Source organism: Microtus oregoni, unplaced genomic scaffold (genome assembly GCF_018167655.1).
Source record: "Microtus oregoni isolate MIOR12 unplaced genomic scaffold, Mior012 000050F_006, whole genome shotgun sequence".
Taxonomy (NCBI): Eukaryota; Metazoa; Chordata; class Mammalia; order Rodentia; family Cricetidae; genus Microtus; species Microtus oregoni.
The window spans coordinates 635,044-649,142 of NW_024543230.1; positions in this window are offsets into that span (position 1 = coordinate 635,044).

Here is a 14,099-nt window from a genome sequence, read left to right on the forward strand (position 1 = left end):
ATGTTTTTATAGACAAGTTCTCCTTATATCTCAGACTTACCTGAAACTCATCATGTAGTCCAGGCTGGCCTTGCATTTATCCTGTCTCACCCTCCCTAATACTGAATTTATAGGTCTTACTTTAGGACTTCTTTGTTGTTTTTAAGAAATTAATAATTACTGAAGGTGGATGGTAGATATATGCAGGTTCATTGTGCTAGTTTGTCTAATTTTATATATGGTTATAATTTTCTAAAATAGGTGATTTAAAAGAGGTTGTTATTAAACAAAGTTGCTTTTCCACTTTCCCTGGACAGATCATTTTCTTATTAGCATGTGAAGTCTGTGACTATCAAAGGCAAAGCCAAAGTGTTTATATGATACAGTTATATACCACAACCCAAACTAAAAACCTCTATTATTCTGAAAGCTGATTGAGTCCAGACCAGCTCAACTATGTGGAGGTGTGGCTTTAATGTTCACAAATGGCTTTAGCAGAAGGTGATCCAGTTGCTAGTCCAAATACACACACACACACACACACACACACACACAAAACTGATATATATCAGTTACTTTCTGGCTTGTAAGTGATCCTGTTAAGGAACATGTTGACCATTCCTGGGGTACTAATCAATTTCTATCTAACCTTTGTATATTCTCTTTACTACATGGGGCAGCCTCATAATTTTATAGACCCATGGGAGAGAAAGCATTTTTCTTTAGAAGCTTCTTATGCCCAGAGTGTGGTTCTCATCTTCCCTTCATAGATACCTCATACATCAGCCCTCTCCTCCCTCCTCTACATCTCTAGGCTTCTTTCTCCTAGCTTTTCCCTATTAACATATATACATTTCCAAAGACCTACCATCATCATAGAGAAGCTCCCTATTCACATGGACACATTCCCAAGTATCTTTCATCATTCTAAAAAAGTTCCCTTGGGGGCTGGAGAGATGGCTCAACAGTTAAGAGCATCATCTGCTCTTCCAGAGGACCCAGATTCAATTCCTAGCACCCACATGATAGTTCACAAATATCTGTAACTCTAATACCTTTTTTTTGGCTCTGCAGGCACCAGGCATGCATTGTGGTACACATGGAGGCAAAACAACTATTTTGCCAAACTGCTATTAAGAAAAACAATCCCACCAGCAATGGTTATGCCGTTTTCAGCTGCTATCCCTGGGAGACCTGCTCTTTTCTGAAGGTAAATGAAGGGGGTATAGATCTGGGGCAGAGAGTTGTGAGGAGCAGTGGAGGGAGGGGAAACTGTGCTCAGGATATAATTATGGGAGAATTTAAAAAAGAAAGAAAATTGCTCTCTTAGTTGTATGTGACCTTCGAGCTGCTACTGCAACATCCAATGTCCTAGTTCTACATTGTTGATGAATAAACCACTCCCTAAGTTGGGTCTTAAAACAATAACTTATTGTACTCATGACTGTCTGTGTAGGTGAGAAATCTGGGTGAGACTTACTGTAAAATGACTCGGCTTCCCATCTGCTGGGTCACTCTAGGATACCCAGCTAGTTGGCTAAGTGGCCTGGAAGAATTCAGATGGCCTCCTTCAAATGCCTGTCATCTCAGGGCCCCTCCACTTGTCCTGATTAGCAAGGTAGTTAGCTTTACATTGGTGTTCATGGCACCAAAAGGCCAAAGCAAAAGTTGGAAGGCATCTTACAACATACTGTTTATTTACGTTTCTGGATATTTTTGTACATGAGTACTGCATGTACATCAATCCCCTCTTCCCCTTCTGTTCCCCCTCCCTAATTCACGGCCTGTGCTTTAACTGCTCTTACTATATGTATATTCATCTGTATGTGGGTACACACATGTTTATATGCCCTAAGTACATTTATCTTTATTGATTTGCATGTGTCTAAGATTGACCACTTGGGTTTGGACAACCTCTGTGAAAGCTCATCCCTAGAGCAATCTGCGTTCACCCTATCTCAGCAGCCTTGACGACTTGTAGCTTGTGATCTAGGGGTAGGACCAGGTAGGATATGCCCTATTCACAGCAGCATGCCAACTGTTGTCATTATGCTGGTTGTGTTCAGGTCACTCAACCGTCTTCAAGCTTGTCTGTTTATCCACTCCTTCCTATCATAGATACCATAGCCGGCAGAGGGTTGTGTGGGAGTCTTGCTCTGTTCATTTGACCTACAGGCTGCAGAGAAATCACAGTTTACTACAAGCTTACCATTACTTTTAAAAATTCCGAGATAGAGTTTTAAGCTCCTACACTAAGGCTACCCACCCAGAGCGGGGAGTGCCTACCTACCGGGCAGGCCTCAAGGTCCCCTGTAAGGGAGCCTGGGCACCTTCAGCTTGTGCTCCAGGGTCTCCTGTGCTCTCCTGGATCCCGCCCTGCCTGCCCCATTCTTCCTTTTGTCCCCGGATCATTGGGCTACCAGGCGGCCCTGTTTAGGTGCTGAGGAGTTCCATTTGGACAGGTGAGTGTGTGCTATCCAGGAGCAGAGTGTCCCGGAAGAGAGCACAAACCCCCCTCCCCCAGCTCCTTCTGCAGGGCTGTCTTTCTTAAGCACAACCCATCCCCCCAGCACCCCCCCCCCCCAACCCTGCCCTGCTGTATGCTAGGACCAGTGCTCAAGAACAGTTTTAAGCTCCTACACTAAGGCTACCCACCCAGAGCGGTGAGTGCCTGCCTACCGGGCAGGCCTCAGGGTCCCCTGTAAGGGAGACTGGGCACCTTCAGCTTGTGCTCCAGGGTCTCCTGTGCTCTCCTGGATCCTGCCCTGCCTGCTGCATTCTTCCTTTTGTCCCTGGATCATTGGGCTACCAGGCGGCCCTGTTTAGGGACTGAGGAGTTTCATTTGGACTGGTGAGTGTGTGCTATCCAGGGGCGGATTGTCCCGGAAGAGAGCACAAACCCCCCTCCCCCAGCTCCTTCTGCAGGGCCATCTTTCTTACACACGACCCCCCCCCCCCAAAGCCTGCGTTTTCTGCAAGGTCCTTTGCTCAGGAACAGTTTTCTGCTCCTACACTAAGGCTACCCACCCAGAGCGGTGAGTGCCTGCCTACCGGACAGGCCTCAAGGACCCCCGAAAGGGAGCACGCGTACCTTCAGCTTGTGCGGCAGGGTGTCCTGTGTTCTACTCGTCCCCGCCCTGTCCCCCTAGTTCCCCCTTTTGTCTGCGGGTCATTGAACTACCAGGCGTCCATGTTTTGGTGCTGAGGAGTTCCATCTGGACCGGACGGTTCCTGCTTCAACACTGAAGAGATACACTCAGAGAGTCAGTCACAGCAAAGACTGGACCAAGACACCAGGCCTCTCCTGGCTCCATTTGAAGGAAGAGATGGGAAGGCGCCAATGCAAGAATTCCTCCAACAACCTGAAAGGCAACATGACATCACCAGAATCCAGGGATCCCAAAATAAGAAGAATTGTACACCCTACTCCAGAAGAATTAGAAGAAATCGACTCAAAAGTGAATTATATGAAAATAATAGAAGACCTTACAGGAGGTGAAAAACTGCCATAAACAATTAGAGATTACAAACCAAAAGGTTGAGGAAATGAATAAATCACTCAAAGACACCCAAGAAAACCAAGAGAAACAAGAAAAAGCAATCAAACAGGTAAGGGAAGCGGTTCAAGACTTGAAGAATGAAATGGAAGTAATGAAGAAAACACAAACCGAGGGAAGGATGGAGGTGGAAAATCTGGGTAAACAAACAGGAACTACAGAGACAAGTACTACCAACAGATTACAAGAGATAGAAGAAAGAATTTCAGACACTGAAGATACCATAGAGAAAATAAACACACTGATCAAAGAAAACAGCAGAACAAACAAATTCTCATCACAAAACATTCAGGAAATCTGGGACACAATAAAAAGACCAAACCTAAGAATAATTGGGATAGAAGAAGGAGAAGAAGTACAGCTCAATGGTCCAGAAAATATATATAATAAAATTATAGAAGAAAACTTTCCAAACCTAAAGAAAGATATTCCTTTGAAGGTTCAAGAAGCATGCAGAACACCGAATAGACTGGATGAAAAAATAACATCTCCTCACCATATAATAATCAAAACACAAAACATACAGAATAAAGAAAGAATATTAAGAGCTGCAAAGGAAAAAGGTCAAGTTACTTATAAAGGTAAACCTATCAGACTTACACATGACTTCTATATGGAAACCATGAAAGCTAGAAGGTCCTGGAGAGATGTACTGCAGATGCTAAGAGACCATGGATGCAAACCCAAACTACTATACCCAGCCAAGCTATCGTTCACTATAAATGGAGAAAACAAGACATTCCAGGATAAAAACAAATTTAAACAATACGTAGCCACAAATCCAGCCCTACAGAAAGTATTAGAAGGAAAATCGCAACCCAAGGAATCCAACACTGACAACACTGCCTACAATAACCCAGGCATCTAATGACCATTCACGAGCACATCTCAAAGAAGGGAGACACACAATCTCTACTACCAAAAGCAATAAGAATAACCAGAGTAAACAACCACTGGTCATTAATATCACTTAATATTAATGGGCTCAATTCACCTATAAAAAGGCACAGGCTAAAAGATTGGATACGAAAACAGGATCCAACATTCTGCTGTTTGCAAGAAACACATCCCAACCACAAAGACAGGCACCTACTCAGAGTAAAGGGTTGGGAAAAGGTGTTTCAAGCAAATGGTCCTAAGAAAAAAGCAGGTGTGGCCATACTAATTTCTAACAAAGTTGACTTCAAACTTAAATCAATCAGAAGAGATGGAGAGGGACATTTTATACTCATAACAGGAACAATTCATTAGGATGAAGTCTCAATTATGAATACCTATGCCCCTAATATAAAAGCACCCACGTACGTAAAAGAAACATTACTAAAACTCAAGTCTGCCATCGAACCGCACACACTAATAGTAGGAGACTTCAACACTCCTCTCTCACCAATGGACAGGTCAATCAGACAGAAACCTAACAGAGAAATAAGAGAATTAATGGAGGTAATGAATCAAATGGACTTAACAGACATCTATAGAACATTCCACCCAAACAGGAAAGAATATACCTTCTTCTCTGCAGCTCATGGAACCTTCTCGAAAATTGACCACATACTCAGTAACAAAGCCAACTTCCACAGTCACAAAAAAATATTCGTAACCTCCTGTGTCTTATCAGATCACCATGGATTAAAGTTAGAATTCAACAACAATGCTACCCCCAGAAAGCCTACAAACTCATGGAAACTGAACACTCAACTACTGAACCACATCTGGATCAAGGAAGGAATAAAGAAAGAAATTAAAGTCTTCCTGGAATTCAATGAAAATAAAGAAACAACCTACTCAAACTTATGGGACACTATGAAAGCAGTCCTAAGAGTAAAGTTCATAGCACTAAGTGCCCACTTAAAGAAAACAGAGAAAGCACAAATTGGAGACTTAACAGCCCACCTGAAAGCTCTAGAAAAAAAAGAAGCAGACTCACCTAGGAGGAGTAGAAGACTGGAAATAATCAAACTGAGGGCTGAAATCAACAAAATAGAAACACAAAAAACAATCCAAAGAATCAATTAAACAAAAAGCTGGTTCCTGGAGAAAATCAACAAGATTGACAAACACCTATCCAAACTAATCAAACGGCAGAGAGAGAATATGCAAATTAATAAGCTCAGAAATGAAAAGGGGGACATAACCACAGACACAGAGGAAATTCAAAGAATCATTAGATCTTACTACAAAAGCCTGTATGACACAAAACTGGAAAATGTAAAAGAAATGGACACGTTTTTAGATAAATACCATATACCAAAGTTAAACCAGGACCAGGTGAACAATCTAAATAGACCTGTTAGTCACGAAGAATTAGAAGCTGTTATCAAAAACCTCCCTACCAAAAAAAGCCCAGGACCAGATGGTTTCAATGTGGAATTCTACCAGAAATTCCAAGATGACCTAATACCTATACTCCTTAATGTATTTCACAATATAGAAACAGAAGAGTCATTGCCAAATTCATTTTATGAAGCTACAGTTACTCTGATACCAAAGCCACACAAAGACTCAACCAAGAAAGAGAATTATAGGCCAATCTCACTCATGAACATCGATGCAAAAATCCTCAACAAAATACAGGCAAACCGTATCCAAGAACACATTAGGAAAATTATTCATTATGATCAAGTAGGCTTCATCCCAGAGATGCAGGGCTGGTTCAACATACGAAAATCTATCAATGTAATCCATCATATAAATAAACTGAAAGAAAAAAACCATGTGATCATCTCATTAGATGGTGAAAAAGCATTTGACAAAATTCAACATCCCTTTATGATAAAAGTCTTGGGGAGATTAGGGATACAAGGGTCATACCTAAATATAATACAAGCTATGTACAGCAAACCAACAGCAAACATCAAACTAAACGGAGAGAAACTCAAAGCCATCACACTAAAGTCAGGAACACGACAAACTGTCCACTCTCGCCATACCTCTTCAATATAGTGCTTGAAGTTCTAGCAATAGTAATAAGACAACATAAGGGGATCAAGGGGATTCGAATTGGAAAGGAAGAAGTGAAACTTTCGTTATTTGCAGATGATATGATAGTGTACATAAGCGACCCCCAAAACTCCACCAAAGAACTCCTACAGCTGATAAACACCTTCAGTAATGTGGCAGGATACACGATCAACTCCAAAAAATCAGTCGCCCTCCTATACACAAAGGATATGGAAGCAGAGAGGGAAATCAGAAAATCATCACCTTTCACGATAGCCACAAAGAGCATAAAATATCTTGGGGTAACTATAACCAAGGAAGTGAAAGATCTATTTGACAAGAACTTTAAGGCATTGAAGAAAGAAATTGAGGAGGATACCAGAAAATGGAAGGATCTCCCTTGCTCTTGGATTGGGAGGATCAACATAGTAAAAATGGCAATTCTACCAAAAGCAATTTATAGATTCAATGCAATCCCCATCAAGGTCCCATCAAAATTCTTCACAGATCTTGAGAGGACAATAATCAACTTTATATGGAAAAACAAAAAACCCAGGATAGCCAAAACAATCCGATACAATAAAGGATCTTCTGGAGGCATTACCATCCCTGACTTCAAACTCTGCTACAGAGCTACAGTGATGAAAACAGTGTGGTACTGGCATAAAAACAGAGAAGTCGACCAATGGAATAGTATAGAAGACCCGAATTTTAACCCACAAACCTATGAACACCTCATTTTTGATAAAGGAGCTAAAAGTATACAATGGAAGAAAGAAAACATCTTCAACAAATGGTGCTGGCATAACTGGATGTCAACCTGTAGAAGAATGAAAATAGACCCATATCTATCACCATGCACAAAACTCAAGTCCAAACGGATCAAAGACCTCAATATCAATCTGAATACACTGAACCTGATAGAAGAGGAAGTGGGAAGTACCCTACAACATATGGGCACAGGCGATCGCTTCCTATGTATAACCCCAGCAGCACAGACATTAAGGGCAACATTGAATAAATGGGACCTACTGAAACTGAGAAGCTTCTGTAAAGCAAAGGACACTGTCACTAAGACAAAAAGGCAGCCTACTGACTGGGAGATCTTCACCAACCCCGCAACAGACAAAGGTATGATCTCCAAAATATATAGAGAACTCAAGAAATTAGACTTTAAAATGCTAATTAACCCAATTAAAAAATGGGGCACTGATCTGAACAGAGAATTCTCAACAGAAGAAGTTCAAATGGCCAAAAGACACTTAAGGTCATGCTCAACCTCCTTAGCGATCAGGGAAATGCAAATCAAAACAACTTGGAGATATCATCTTACACCTGTCAGAATGGCTAAAATCAAAAACAATGATAGCCTTTGCTGGAGAGGTTGTGGAGGAAGGGGTACCCTCATCCATTGCTGGTGGAAATGCAATCTTGTGCAACCACTTTGGAAATCAGTGTTTCGGTTTCTCAGGAAATTCGGGATCAACCTACCCCTGGGCCCAGCAATAATACTACTCACTCCTGGGAATATACCCAAGAGATGCCCTATCATATGACAAGAGCATTTGTTCAACTATGTTCATAGCAGTATTATTTGTAATAGCCAGAACCTGGAAACAACCTAGATGTCCTTCAATGGAAGAATGGATGAAGAAAGTGTGGAATATATACACATTAGAGTACTACGCTGCGGTGAAAAACAATGACTTCTCGAATTTTGCATGCAAATGGATGGAAATAGAAAACACTATCCTGAGTGAGGTAACCCAGACCCAAAAAGATGAATATGGGATGTATTCACTCATAATTGGTTTCTAGCCATAAATAAGGGTCACGGAGTCTACAATTGGTAAAAAAAAGAACATGAGCAAAGAAGTCGGGACCACGAGGGGTGCACCCACCCACTGAGACAGTGGGGCTGATCTATTGGGAGCTCACCAAGGCCAGCTGGACTGTGACTGAAAAAGCATGGGATAAACCGGACTCTCTGAATATGGCGGACAATGAGGGCTGATGAGAAGCCAAGGACAATGACACTGGGTTTTGATCCTACTTCATGTTCTGGCTTTGTGTGAGCCTAGCCAGTTTGGATGTTCACCTTCCTAGACCAGGATGGAGGGGGGAGGACTTTGGACTTTCCACAGGGCAGGGAACCCTGACTGCTCTTCAGACTGGAGAGGGAGGGGGAGAAGAGTGGGGGGAGGGGGAGAGGAGTAGAAGGAGGGGGAGGGAAATGGGAGGCTGGGAGGAGGTGGAAATTTTTTTTCAATAAAAAAAAAGAAAAAAAATTTGAGATATTAGCACAGGGAATATTTGATCCTTGAAGCTGCTCGTGGGACAGGTACTCAGCTTGCAGAGGAACGCCACCTGATTATGGGGAGGCCATCTGAGTTAACGAAAATCCCCAAGTGGCCAATTATCAAACTTCCTGCTCTTCAAGCATGCCAGTTGAAAATGCCATCACCTTTATCTTTTTTTTCTTTTTTATTGATTTTATTGAGCTCTACATTTTTCTCTGCTCCCTTTCCTTCCTCTCCCCTCCCCTTCAACCCTCCCCCAAGGTCCCCATGCTCCCAATTTACTCAGGAGATCTTGTCTTTTTCTACTTCCCATGTAGATTAGATCCATGCATGTCTCTTAGGGTCCTCATTGTTGTCTAGGTTCTCTGGGATTGCATCACCTTTATCTTACGTGGTTACAAAGCCTGTTGTAACAAGTCCCACCATCTGAGTCAAACACGTAGATCCTAGGTAGCATTTTTGCAGTACTGGAGTGTTCACGCTGTATGTGCCACAGGCTGTAGAGTAGCCCACACGGGTTGTGTTTTCAGTTAGTGCCCAAGGAGCTCCTAGGAAACTGTCTAACAACTGTGTACTCTGGAGAAAAATATTTTTTAAAAACTGCATACAAGAACTGACAAGTGACCTGAAGCAGTAAGAAACTGAAAGAAAACTGTCATTTCAAAGAAGAGGTCAGAACTAGACGAGACTCTTAGTTTTAAGTCTTTAACACAGCAGAGCCCTAAGTCATGACTAAATCTTACTGGCTGGAAGATCAGAGTAGAGAGTTCAGGATTTTCATATCATACCAGTGGAGGGTAAAAGTCTGTCCTGGGGGGACACTGATAGGGAGGGCCCAAATTCTGCATACACACTGCCCATGTTTTTTGCTGACCTTTGAGTGATGCAGCTGTAGCACCATCTCTAAACAGCCCACATAAGGCTGAACGAACTCAAGTCCACTTGTTCTTCGCAGAGGCTGAGGATGCTGAGTTCAGTCTACTTGACTACCTGCTAAAACATAAACAAAATATCAATATTCTTCATGGGAACAGAATGGTATCCACAGACTGTAGAAGGGCTTTTACAATGTTCACGAGACAAGCCAGAATGATTGGCTTTACACTGGGAACAGGAAAATGTGTCCTGTACTGAAAAGGCACTCAAAAAGATTGATCCCAAAATAACCAATATGCCAGATTAGCAGACAAGGGTTGTTTGATGGGTGTTGGTTTTTCAAGACAGGGTTTCTCTGTGTAGACCTAGCTATCCTACAACTCCCTCTGTAGACCAGGCTGGCCTTGAACTCAGGGAGATCCATCTGTCTCTGCCTCCCGAGTACTGCGGTAAAAGCCGTGAACCACCACCACCACTACAGAGAATGATTTTTCTTTTTAAACATGATTCTTTGGAAATTTCACATCATGCACCCCAATCCTGCTCACCTCCAAGTCCCTTTCTATCCATCCTTCACCACTGCAGCATGACCCCCCCCCAAAAAAAAAAACAAAACAAAAATAACCCCACCTAACTCTTTTATCTTTCCTCTGGGTGGCACCAGGAGCTGTGATGTGCCATGCAGTATGCCCCTTTGTCCAATCAGTCCCATTGCAATGAGTCACTGGTCTGGTTCAAGGCCTCTGGAGTCTGGTGCACCATCATCACTGGGCCCTCATAGAAACTCCTCTTGGATATGCTGTTGTCCTGAGTCATGGAGGTCCTGTGGTTATTGTTCCATAGGACCAGTCCCTTCGCACACTCTAGCAGGTCACAGATGGGGTAGATGTTAGGGTGGGCCAACCCAAGGCCTGTGACGTGGGTCTGGGTGGTAGCCGAGCTGGTTGGTCTGGGCCTTTGGGACCACCCCCTTAGGTGAGGGGGAGAGTCAGCTCTCCTAGGTCCATGCCATGGGACCAGCTCTCCCATGCCTGTGGTGAGGATTGGGACCATCTCTTCCGAGTGCTGGTGTCAGCTCTCCCATGACAGGGGTGGGGCCAGCTCTCCTGCTGCAGTGTCTAGCAAGGAGCAGAGCCAGCTATCCCGGGGCCAGTGAGGGACAGGGCTGGATCAGCACAGCCCTCAGATTTCAACATGTATGGTTACTATGACTTCCTATAGGAAAATGAGCTGTGGATACTAGCCCAGACCCTGGCTGCTGTTGGGGCCACAGACACAGACATGGCCTACAGCAACAGCCTGGGCCAGGCCCATGTGGCTTTGCTGGCCACTCTAATTGGCATGGCTCCCATGGCAGCAAGGCCCATGGATACCAACATAGCCACAGGTGTGGGAAGTCCTTCTGTATATGTGTTGCTCTTATTGGTTAATGAATAAAGAAGCTGGCTTGGCAGGTGATAGGACAGAGTAGAGCTAGGTGGGAAAACTAAACCGAATGCTGGGAGAAAGAAGGTGGAGTCAGTGAGATGTCATGTAGCCGCCAGAGGGGAACGACGTGAGCTGGCAGCTGGAACCTTGCTGGTAGGCCATCAACCTCATGGTAAAATATAAAATAATAGAAATGGGCTAACCAAAGATATAAGAGCTAGCAACAATACACTGACATGATTGGTCAAGCAGTGATATTATAGTTTCTGTGTGATTATTTTGGAGTCAGGGTGGCCAGGAAACAAATAAGCAGCCTCCTATAACAAGGTAGTGGCCTAGAGCCCCCTAGCATCTGAAATGGATTTGCTGCGGTCCCCGGCAGCTTGCTTGTTGTGGGTTGAGACCATGCGGCAGGTCCCCAAACGAAGGTGGCTGGTCCCCAGTCATGTGGCGACTGGCTGGTCCCAGGCAAGCAGTGTGAACAGGTGGCAGGTGGGAGGCACAGATGCTGCACGTCTCTGGGACTGCTGGGGACCCGAAAGCAGCTAGTCCCAGAGACCACGCAGCAGGGAAGGTGGCTGATCCCTGGCGGCAATAAACAGATAGGCAGCAGCTGGGGGGCACAGAGATAGACATACCATACAGAATGGAATTGGACATTTATTTGGTGTTATGGAGGGGAAGGAAAAGAGGAAAAGGGGGGAGAGAGAGAGGGAGAGAGGGGAGGTGAAAGACTGCCTCTCTGAGAGAGGGGACAGGAAGAGAGAGAGTGGGGCTGAGACTGCAAACAGGAAGGGAGTGGGCGTGACTTGTCCCTTAAAGAGACAGAACATTACATTCCCATCTCTTTTTTTATAATAAAAAGCAGGAGATTACCACCACAGGTTGAAGGAATTGGGGCAGCAGATTCTCAAGACTGCTTCCGGCTTCTTTGTTGGCGTTGTCTTTCGGGGAAGACCTGAGAAGGCTGGGCGCTGGACACATTCTGGCATAGCTGGTCTCTTTGCTCCTGTCCTGTGTTTGTGGTATGGAAATGTCTGGTGTCTCTTACACCTATTTAAGGTATTGGCAGAACAGAGGACAAAGTTAAATTAAGGAAAAAAAAATAGGACCAGAGAACTGAGGGGGCGGTGTATCTGACCTGTTTAAGGTGGATCCTTCAATTCGGGTCCCAGGAACTCATAAGAATTCTTTGGGTTTGTGAAAACAGAAGTTTTAGACATATACATTGTATAAACAGAAGCATACTTATGTCAGGATGACTGTGACAGATATTTTTGCACAATGAAAAGTATTTTTAAGACTATGAAAGGCATCATGAGAGAGAAATTTGATCTGAAATTTGTTTGGTGAGGTTGTCCTTTTAAACTGACAAAACCTCTCAACTGTCAAACTGCATCAGAGATCTTTGAGAAGGATAAAATTTTACTTGAGTTACTGATTTAAAAAAATGACAGAGAACTTACTTGGTTGGCACCCAGAGCTACTCCTCAGGTGCTCCATGGTTGCTGAAGGTTGCATTTGCCTTTGCTGTTTAGCACAGGGCCTGCCAGGCTCCAGAAGATCCTGTGGGCTAAGAAATCTGTAGGAAGACAGGCCTACCTTGACCTGAGCAGTTAGGCTGTCGAATCCAGAGATTCTGTCCACATCAGGAGGTCTTCAGCTTAGATGAAAGGCAGTTTTGCCCAGTGGTCAGCACTTGACAGTTGAAGCGAACTGCAGATGGACGTTGTTCTGTGCCCATTTGTCTTCTGTCTTCTTTGGAGAAAGTAGAGTGCTGTTGCTAGGAGCCAACCTGTCTCTTTTTGTTATGAAAAGTTTTTTAATAATCAAATATTTAAGTATCACATTCCCCAAATCTCTGAGCAGTTGAGGGCTGTTTATTAGGTATAACTACAGTATAGAATCTGTCTGGAGAGCTGAGTGTGAGCTTGACTGCACTAGCTCCACAACTTAACAGGTAAGAATTACACTCGTAAAAAGACAGAAAGAAAAAACTGCTTGCAATAGAAGGTTAATGGCAGAACTGACAATAGTAGAGAACAGCTTAATATATTTTAAATGAGGGTTAGATTAAATATAAGGTATTTTTGTGAGAGACTTAAAAATACATTCCAGTTTAAATCATGAGACTTATTGTTTTTATAGTCTGAAATGAAATGCAATGAACAATTATAACATTAAGTATAGGTGCATTTAAGTTACATGTAGGAACACATACACACAGAGTAAACAGAAATTGGGGAAAGTGGATGCTCTTGGTGGGCCCTACCAAAGGCATGTCACTGTGCAGAACAGACATGTAACAGAGTCAACAAGAGGAATTTAGTGAAAAAAAAATAAGTAAACCGGCGGACAGACAAGGCAGGGTACACTTCAGTAAAGATGGGAGAACCTGGACACCTGACCTGGCTCAGCAGTAAGGTCACCCATGTAACAGAACTAACACTGGAGAACCAGGCAGGGAATACCTCAGTAAAGATGGGAGAACTTGGTCACCTGACCTGGCTCTCAACCAAGATGGCAGCAAAGTCACCTGATCCCAATCAAAATGGCAACGGTCACATGGTGTATGAAAAAGTTACATTTTTGAGCTGCAGGGATTTTAAACTTAGTAAGAGAGACCTAGAGGTGTGATCCGCCCTGTGGCTGAGCCGCTGTGCCACAAGCCGCAGAGGGGAGCAAAAAGCTGGAACCGAAAAAAAAACTGCATCATGCCATGGCTGGAATTGAAAAAGCTACCCACAGCTGAAATTGTGAAAACTCCCAAAACACCACTAGGCACACCGTGAGACATCTCTTGACTGTAGGCAAGGTGTGAATCAGCGCATAACCTTCACAAGACTCATGGGGGAGTGTCCCCCCAGGGAAGGGAAGGCCCAGCTGGATCCAGTGGCTACTAGAAGCCAGAGAGGCCAGAGGCTGCTCTGAGTGGCCTTTTACAGATGAGGGAGGGGGACTTGATGGGGAAGGGGGAGGGAAATGGGAGGCGGTGGCGGGGAAGAGGCAGAAATCTTTA